Here is a 9,613-nt window from a genome sequence, read left to right as displayed (position 1 = left end):
GATTCCCCAGTGGGGGCTTCTCGGCTGCCCCTGCTGCCTTCCAGGAGGGGCTGTTTGGTTTACCTGCCAAGGTCCGTCCACTCACTTCCGACCCAGAGCCATCCTTGTTGTGACCAGACCTGTGCTGCAGACAGAGTAGGCACGTTGGGACCCTTGGGCTCCCCAGTCCCAAGAGGGGGTCCTTGTTGCCCACTTTGGCACCCCTGAAAGGACAGTGTGGATCAGGCTGATGGATATTGGCAGAAAAATAACCACAGCATCATCACGACCTCCAGCTGTGTTTGATCCGATGGCTAATGGGGTCATTAGCAAAGGAGAGTAATTGTAGTTGTGCCTCACCCCTGATGGTCGCCTCCAGATCAATGGCTGTTTATCATCCTCTGGCTTCTCCACCTGGGCTGTTGGGAATGGCACCACATTGGTCTGCCATCAATTCCTGGGAAGGTAAACACACTTCATAACCATCCCTGGTGCTGGTCGATGCCCTCCAGGGTCTTCCTGTGGTAGAAACTCACAGCTACCACTGGCCTCTGCCCAGAAATGGGCCCCGGTATCTCAGTATTCTCAGCATGTGACATGCCACACCCTGGGGCACATGGGAGATGGCACGTTTGGTCCCAAAGGCACCCAGCAAGCCTCCTCCTTGAAACAGCACCAGCTAGACAGAATCAATTTCCCATTGACTTTCAGCCCCATCTCAGACACAGTGTAATTCTTGTCTGAGGGTTTATAAAGGCCATTGACTGTCTTATAAAAGATTTAAACACTTACCTTGTGGCATGTGGGAGCTCTATCTATCACGGTGCCTTTTTGACAATTTGTGGGGGTAGCAATGGGCTGGGGGAGGGGCAGTTGGCATTCTCACAGCAGGCGTGGCTCAGTCAGTGCCCACTGGACCCGCTGGACAGAGCGCGAATGGATCAATCAAAGCACTCTCCTAATTCATCATCCAGGGGGCTCTTCTCCACAGGGAGTCAGGCTCCCTGTGCTCCATTTTGCAGAGATCCCACATGACACAAGATAATCCTTACCCCAGCACCCCTGTACTGGAACCAAGGGCACATAACTGTGGCATGATTGCAACCAGAGACATCTTTTTATCTAGCACAGAGGACTTGCTAGGTAACCACAGTGGAACAATGATGATAACCTTTTGCCCTTGGTTAGCCCCACTACATAAGGTGTGTCCATATCTATTCTTTTTACCCATAGAATAACTCTGGAAGGTAGGTGGAGCTGAGGTTGTTATATTCATTTTACAGACAGGGAAACTGAGTTTCAATGAGCTGATGTGTGGCCAAGATAATCTCAATTGTCAGGCAAAGCATTATTTCCCAACTTACCTCTCTCCTCCCCTTTACTGTCTATTCTCTTTTTATCCATCCTCCCTGTAACGGGTCACATGGTACTTCTTAGGGAAAAAGAGAGAACTGAGATGATGGGGTTCATTTCCTGAGGGAGCTCAGTCCAGGGGGTGATCTAGACCAGGAGCTGGGTGATTGCATCTCAGCGTGTTTAGTGGTCTCATAGCTTTATGGTCACAGAGGATGGGAGCAGAGGAAGAAGGATGGTCAGAGCTCTGTGAGGGGAGGAGGGCTGGTGGTCAGTCAAGCATGTCTGACTCAGAAGAGGACACTCAGTGCTTCTCAAGTTAGAGCAGGGAGTACAGCACTCAGTCTCCTGAGTGGAGGGGCCAGGCTTGGGGACTCAGCATGTCCTGCTTCTCCCTTCATCCTGCACTCCTGTGGCTGCTTGTGTCCTGTCCCTACTCCTCTCCTTGGAGTCCTCCCTTCTTCCTTTCCTTCCTCCTCCTCATCTGTCTGTGTGGTTGCCTGTGGCCTCGAGCCCTTCTTATTTTTCACAGCCTTTGTGCTAACACACATGTGGCCCAGCAACTAAGGGACTTCTCATACTGGACTCTTGAAATCTATAGGCAGACACCCCATACCACAGTGACAGAAGACCAGGTTTTGATTCCAGCTCTGCTATAGACACTGGAAATAGGACCTAAGGAAAGTCCTCTTTCATTTTGGAATGTTGGTCCTCATATGGAAAGGAGCATAGCGATGACCGCCCCATAGATCTAGGTCAGAATGCTGGAATCTGAGGATTGACGGTGGGAATGAACGGTTGGGTATGCTGTGGGCAGGAGGAAGGACCCTTTGGTCCTAGACTTGCAAATATCACCTCTCATGGCATCTTCTCTGTTGAGTGGTGCCTTCTACAATAGGACAAACATCTCAAGAAATAGCCATATAAAATTTGTTCCTAAGAAGGTCATTATGCCATAAAAGTATTCTAATGGTTGATGAAATGCCAACATTTGATGAGCTTCCTCTGAAAGTTTTGAAGACCTTTTAATCTCCTCCTAAAAGTATTTTACAGAAGAGGGAAATGGATATGTACCCTGACTCGGGAGTTCACAAACACTTGAATCCTCAGTCACCATACTTCAGTTAGCCTTCATGGTGGCCATGTTCACTACCACCAGATCTTCAAGAACCTTCCTCATACATCATGCAGAGGAGAGCAGATTTTCCCTGCCACTTTAGAATGCTGAGCAAGGAGAGAAACATTCCTATTTTCCCTCTTTGGCATGGGGTAGAGGCCAGATCAGGGAGGGGTGTGATTTAGATGTCTTGGATGAGTTTGGAAAGCCAGGACACATCAAAGAGAGTTGAATGGACAGATGGGACAGAGGTAAAAGCTGTTATGCAGGGAGCGTCAGAGTTGATGGAACTTTAGATTCTTAGATGGGAGAAGTGAGGAAGAGGAGCCAAGCTCAGCTCCATGTTTGTTATTGACCTTCTTAGAGTAATCTCACAGGGAGCTGGACTGCACAGCCAGTGGAAGGTGAGGGAGCAAAGAAGGCAAGTGTAGACAGTGCTTTGAAGGAGTCTGTGTGAGGGAGGTGGAGGGTGAAGAGAGATTTTCCTTTTGCTTTTGAGGTGTGGGAAGTCTAAGCATATTTATATGCTGAGGGTAAAGAGTCTTGGGTGAGGGGAAGCCTGGCAGGATAGAATACAGAAGTGATAACTGATGGGCAAGACTCCTGAATGATACATGGTACAGAGGAAAGCAGAAGCAGATTCATCTTCCTCTGAGGAAGAGGGTGTGGAAAGAAGAGATGTGGAAGCTTCCAGATTTGTGGTTAATGAAACAAAACATTGAAGGACTTTACATGTAATCCCTTTCTTATCAGTTTGAAGTAGGAAGCATATGAGACTGGGGGGCAAAGTGGGCCTGGGGGTTTGAGAGATTGTAGCAGTTCAACATAGAGAAAGAGAGGTGAGCTACCCGAGGACCAAGGGGTGTTAATGCCACCATTGGGATAGGGCCCAGGACAGGGCATCACTGGGCCATTATCTCTGGCCCAAAGAGGGAACTAGTAGGGCAGCAACAGGAGCAGATGATTGGTTTGCCCTGTGATTCTCTGTACAGGAAGTGTGGCCAGGGAGCTATAGAGCAAGGAGTGGGAGAACAATAAAATGATGGATTAGAGCTGTGGGATGAAGAGGAGGTTGGAACAGGGAGCTGGTGTGTGTGGAGAACAGTTCAGGATGGGAGATAATGATGAGGTCAGACAAAAGATGACAGATGAGTAAGGGAGCTCTGAAGACCTAGGCTGTGTTCAGATGTTAGATTTTAAGATTCCAAAGCCAGAAACTTTCTGGGTGGCCATCAGATCCAGGGTGTGGCCACTGATGGGGAGGTGAAAATGGTCACAAACGTTACGTCAAGCACAATGCTAAGCACTTTACATGGATTTTGCCACGAAATCTCATGGCAATCCTTGTTTTACAGATAAGAAACTGAGGAAGAGAGGGAAGAAAGATTAATGAAGGAACCACAAAGGAGTCATTGTCTCAGTCTTCCATGTGAAGGTAGGGGGTCTTTTCCATTGTCACCTGCTTCTCCTAACACCCTGACAGCAGTTGGCCGAGTCCGCTCTACATGTTAATGTCCCTCAGGACGATGCAGGTGGTTGGAGTGGAGAGGAAGATGATCAAACAGGGACTGAGTCTTCTGTGAAACGTTGATCTGTATCAAAATGACAGAATCAACCTGCCCTTGCAGGCTCCACCACCACCCATATGGGTCAACTCAGCTCGGCACTTCAGAGGCCGATAAGCTTCCTCCTGGCATATCTGTCACTGCGTGGCAGGTGGTCAGGTTCCTGAGGCCCTGGCTCTGTGTCTGGTTACTGGAGGCTGGTCTTGGCATTGGATTCAAATGCCAGCCACCAGTGATGGGAAGTGGAGCATGGGAGGGATCAGCCTTGAACTGTTGCTGCTACAGTCTCAGGAGGGAGAGTCACCCAAGAAAAAGCACCGTTGAGCGGGGCTGTGCATTGCCTGGGGAGAGTGGGGAGCTTCTGTGCTCTTTACCACACTCCTCAGTCAGACCAACATGTACAGTCTCCCTGGGGCCATGTTTTCCAAGGGGTGCCAGTGCCCCAGACATATTTTAAATTATGTGGGTGCTTAGGGCAGTCTGGATCCAGGTGAGTGTTACTGTGAAGACTCAGGTTGTTCGCCAGGTTTGTCCATTGATCCCAGTTGGTGGTGGTGGTGGTGGTGGTTTTTTTCTCATTCTAATTTAAATCCTTTCTCCTCTCTGTTTATCCCATCCCAAAGAGGATAGCATGGTGTGCTAGAAATATCCATATTCACCTGTTTATTTGGCACCTATTTATTGGATTCTTCAATAGATACAGAAACATGGGTTTTGGAGAAAGGTGGGCTTGGATTTAGTCCTAGTTGTGTGCTATCCATGTAGGCAGGTGGCACATCATAAGATATTTTGGATGTCACATGAGCCGTTTTTAACCTGTAAGTGATAGGGGCACTCTGACCATGGGGGAATTTATTACACTCTTGGATCCTCAGTTTATTTTTCTGTAAAATGGGGCTTTTGTATCAACTTGGCACAGTGTTTATGAGAAATCAGTTAGAAAATATTGTGGAGAGCCCAGTGTAGTGCCTGGCATATGGCTTCATCCAAATCTATTGATTCCTCCTCCCTCAAATCTCATATATATTTTTTTAAGTGACAGAGAAATGGCATTCCCCCAGATGAACAAACATGCTGGTTGCATAGGGAATACATTTTTTTTTTGTACCTGCACAGTGGGTGCCATGTTCATGATGATGGCAAAGGTCATTGCAGCCGTGGGTGACCATGAGTCCACTTAACCCAGCTGATGGGTGTGGACATTCTGAGTGGAACAAGAAGAGAGTTTTAAAGAGCTCATTTCAGGGGCGCCTGGGTGGCTCAGTCGTTAAGCGTCTGCCTTCGGCTCAGGGTGTGATCCCAGGCTCCTCTGGGAGCCTGCTTCTTCCTCTCCCACTCCCCCCGCCTGTGTTCCCTCTCTCACTGGCTGTCTCTCTCTCTCTGTCAAATAAATAAATAAATCTTAAAAAAAAAATAAAGAGCTCATTTCAGGGCTCATTTTTAAATTTCCTGTCAACAGAGCTCTCACCTCCCTCCTTCCCTAGTTTATTGGTCTGGAATGAGCCCAGTCAGGGGATGTGGTGGGATTTGCTTGGCTCAGTGTTTGTACGACAGTTCTTGGTGCCTGGATCGAACCAGGTGGGAAAAAGTCCGTGATACTGTGCAACTTGGGACACTGAAATTGCACTTTTCACACTAGGTATATTTTCTGGGTAATTCAGGCCTGTTCTCCGCCTGACAGCTTCCATTCAGCGCCTCTGGACCTGGAGGAAGGACTTCATGTCTGGTGGGGCCCATTCTTGCTTTGGCTTTGGGGGAAGTCAAGATTCTGCCTTAGCTTTGCTGGGTGTTTCAACCAGAATATTATATCATCCGGCTTCATGTCCTGTCTGTTCTCACACATGTCGTGCCATTTGTTCAAACATTAGAAGCACTGTGATTCTATAGAAAGAGAAAAGGGTTTTTTGCCACCTGGGGTGGGCTACTGGCTTTCAGCCTTTCTAAGTGTCTATTAGACCAACACCATACAGTGTGTGTGTGAAGTCCGGTGGCATAATGCATGTGAAAGTGCCATGAAAAATGCAAAAAGCTAGATGGATATTAGTTACAGTTTTATTTATTATTATCCTTTAATTTATAGACCAACACCTATCTTTGGAGGCTCTACTCCCACAGATGGTTTGTTAAAATATCATTAATATGTCAGGCAATTAATAGAGAATGGGAGTAAAATGGCTCCGTGTTTATGCCCTCATTATTTACCTTTAAAAGTGGTATTTGTTGGTCTGGCATGATAAGCTTTGGATAGGGAAGTTTTGAGAATCCATTTTCAGATTTTCTTCCTTTTTTAGTTGTTTAAAAGTCAATGCATCATCCTCAATGACTTTAATGGAGATTAAGTGAACGGAGTTCACACTATTGTCAATGGTAATTAAAAAAAGCAACTTCAGATCTGTCAGACTCACTGTGTTGGGAATGGTAGGAAAAGTCAATGATCTGGCTTCAGAGCTGAACATGATAATCATCTAGGTTCCCCTTCTCCTTTGTCTCTGTCCCACCCACAGCATTCATCCTGCACACGTTAGCCTCACTATAACCACTTCTCAAAAATCTGTCATGGCTCCCTAACGCCTGATGGGTTCTTCAGAGTCTGGATTGTGCCCTTTCTCTCTAACAGTGTTCCACTGCTTTTTCCCATCTGTAATCTGTGTTCCATTGTTTCTGTGCTGCGTCCTCAAGATTTACTGTCAACTTGAATGCTAATTTTTGTAAAAATACACCTTAAGTTGTAGAGAGGGCAGAGTGCTACTATGGTGACAGTCCATGCCATTTGTCCTGTCAGAATGATCTACCTTCTAAACCTTACTCAGTGCCAGCCCCACTTTCTGTTTGGTCACTACACACATAACCTCATCTATCCTATAGTTTGCAAGCAAGCTGGTGCATATTTGACCCTGTATAATCACATAGCTCCTACCATGGTGTCCATACAGAACATACCTTCATGAAAATTCACCAACTGCTTTAATATTGGGCTCTCCTGGGTCTTCAGAAGCCCACATGGATTCAATCAGGAAAATTTCCCCGTGTTGGTAACCTAGGTTACCCCCTCCGGTATACACAAAGTAGGTCTAGAGCATGAGGGCAGGGATAGGAAAAGGACTTTTTGGATTGGTGTGCAAGTGTTCTATTGCTGTAACAAATTACTATAAACTGAGTGGCTTAAAACAACACATGTATTTTCTTACAGTTCAGGAGGCGAGAAGTCTCACTGGGCTAAAATCAGCAGGGCTGCATCCCTTTCTGGAGGCTCTAGTGGAGAATCCTTTATTCTGCTTTTCCCAGCTTCTAGAGACTGTCCACATTCTTCCCCTAGCTTCAAAGTCAGCAGTGTTGAATTTCTCTGACCATGCTTCCATCATCCTATATACATATGCTGATGTCTCATCTACTGAGAAAATACAAGCCATGGTTATGATGGAACCCTTGGCAAATCAGTCAGCACACCAACTATTAACCAAACACTCAACACACATTTACAGGTGCCTGCTGCACACACATACCAGAGGTCTTGACACAACTGTCTCTCACCCTGGGGCAGGAGAGAAAATGTCTCATGAGGCAGGTCACTGATGAAGGCTTCAGAGAGGGGTGGGCACATTAGCTGACTCTCGAAGGAGACACTGGTCATACAAAGGTATTCATGGGACAAAGTAGGGAAGACATTTCTGGCAAAGCATAAAGATGTAGACCAGCATGGCATGTTCTAGAATCAACCAGTAGCTTTCTTTCTTTCTTTCTTTCTTTTTTTTTTTTTTTGCCATCTTGGAGCTTATGGAGGCCTGCCGGGATCATGACTCTTAAAATTCCAATTATATCTTGAAGGCTGTGGTCCAAGGCCATTTGTTGTTGGTTATAAGCAAGGTCTTCTAAACTGGAGGGAACATACGGCTCTTCTCAAAAATAAGTGTTTATGCCTGAGATGAAACTGAATTTTATGTAGGCAATGTGTTTCCATGTACAAAAAAAGTGACTCCTGGCAGCAAACCAAAGTCCAAGTAATCCAGGAAAAGGTAACTTGCTTCCATGAACAGTAGCGTGGTTTGTGCCAAATTCTGAAGCAACCTTCCTGCCAAGGCCATTGAACACAGAAACGGTGGGATGTTGCATCTCTTAGTGATTTAGCCTGTTTAAAAGTAAATAAATAAAATTCTGAAAAAAAAAGAATCAGCTATTTGATGTGACTTGACTAGAGATGGTTGGGGGAACGGCTGATAGTGGGAAATGGTAAAAAGTAGGTATGTTAAGGCTGAATTGCACCTNGAATCAGCTATTTGATGTGACTTGAGTAGAGATGGTTGGGGGAACGGCTGATAGTGGGAAATGGTAAAAAGTAGGTATGTTAAGGCTGAATTGCACCTCCTCAAAATTCATGTCAAAGTTGTAACTCCCAGTACCTCAGACTGTGGCTATATTTGAAGATATAGTTTTTTGAAGAGGTAACAAAGTTGAAATAAGTAATTAGGGTAGGCCCTAAATCCACTGTGACTACTGTCCTTATAAGAGGAGGTTAGGACACAGACATAGGCACATAGGGAAGCCCATGTGAGGATATAGGGAGATGACCATCTACAAACTAAAATGAGAGGCTTCAGAGGACACCAATCCTTCTGACACCTCGATCTCAGACTCCAAGCCTCCAGAACTGCGAGAAAAATACATTTCTATTGTTTAGGACACCAGTCTGCGGTGCTTTGTTATGGCAGCCCTAGAAAAGTAATGTAATCGTTTATGAGAAACCATAAAAACCATTTGGATGCCATATGTGCTGGATGCTGTGGGGCATCACTCGCATCTCCTCTCAGATCTGATGGCCTTATCCCTCTGGTTGCTGGGAATGCTATGGACGGAGAGCCCTCAGCTGTCAGCTTCTTTTAGGAATTTGCTTTGGATCAAGTTGACTTGTCCAAAGTCATGCCCCTTTCCTCAGGTTAGTCTGCATCCAAGACTTGCTGACACATGGATATTAAGGCTTGGTCCCTTTGCCTAACTTGGTTCAACTTGAAAGGCCATCTGGCTTCATAGCTTCCCTTGGGGTTGACTGAGGGACTGCCTTATAGCTTCTTTTCAGTTCTTCTCCCTTCCCATTGCTTCTCTTCCACATAGATTGATCCCAAGACTGCTCCTTAAATATTACTGTATGACAACCTTTGTCTCAGGGTCTATGTCTTGAGGAATGCAACCTGCGACATCAAAATAAAAGAAGTTAGACTTTATCCTGAAAGCATTGGGGAGCTATGGAGGCTTTACATTTGGTTGTGGTATGATTTGTAGTATGGCTTCTTTGAAGGCTGAAGTGATGAAGGTCAGATTGATGCAGGTAGACCAGTTAGAGGGGAGAGTAGGCAAAAGGGAAAGTAGTTAGAAGCCTGGTTGTAAATCATTAATCTTTACCCAAAGCTTTTCCTGGAAGCTGGGTAGCTCAAAGCCATTTCAACATATGGAATGCATTGTCCTGACTTGACTGGCATTTACTTCTTGCAGAGCATTGAAGGAAGCCCAAGTCTGGTCTATTTTCTAGGATGTAAGAACCAATCAAGATGGGTTTAACGTTCTAGTATATCCTCAGGGATGTAGAGATGAATGGAGAATAAAATAC

General features: G+C 45.8%; 1 long non-coding RNA gene across 19 annotated transcripts in view; it reads left to right on the top strand.

The window, feature by feature from the left end:
- LOC105237265 overlaps positions 1-9,613 on the top strand; it is a 493,381-nt gene that overhangs the window by 149,286 nt on the left and 334,482 nt on the right. For 17 of the 19 annotated variants that reach the window (XR_004618904.1, XR_004618910.1, XR_004618911.1 and 14 more), the window contains one exon: positions 3,805-3,884. The exons of the other annotated variants lie outside the window; for them this stretch is intronic. This is a non-coding gene — a long non-coding RNA (uncharacterized LOC105237265). The remainder of the gene's footprint in view (positions 1-3,804; positions 3,885-9,613) is intronic. 19 annotated transcript variants of the gene reach the window in all.

This window comes from Ailuropoda melanoleuca, chromosome 12 (assembly GCF_002007445.2).
Source record: "Ailuropoda melanoleuca isolate Jingjing chromosome 12, ASM200744v2, whole genome shotgun sequence".
In the NCBI taxonomy this organism is placed as follows: domain Eukaryota; kingdom Metazoa; phylum Chordata; class Mammalia; order Carnivora; family Ursidae; genus Ailuropoda; species Ailuropoda melanoleuca.
The sequence above is the reverse complement of the archived record's forward strand: the minus strand, read 5'-3'. Positions and strand labels throughout refer to the sequence as shown.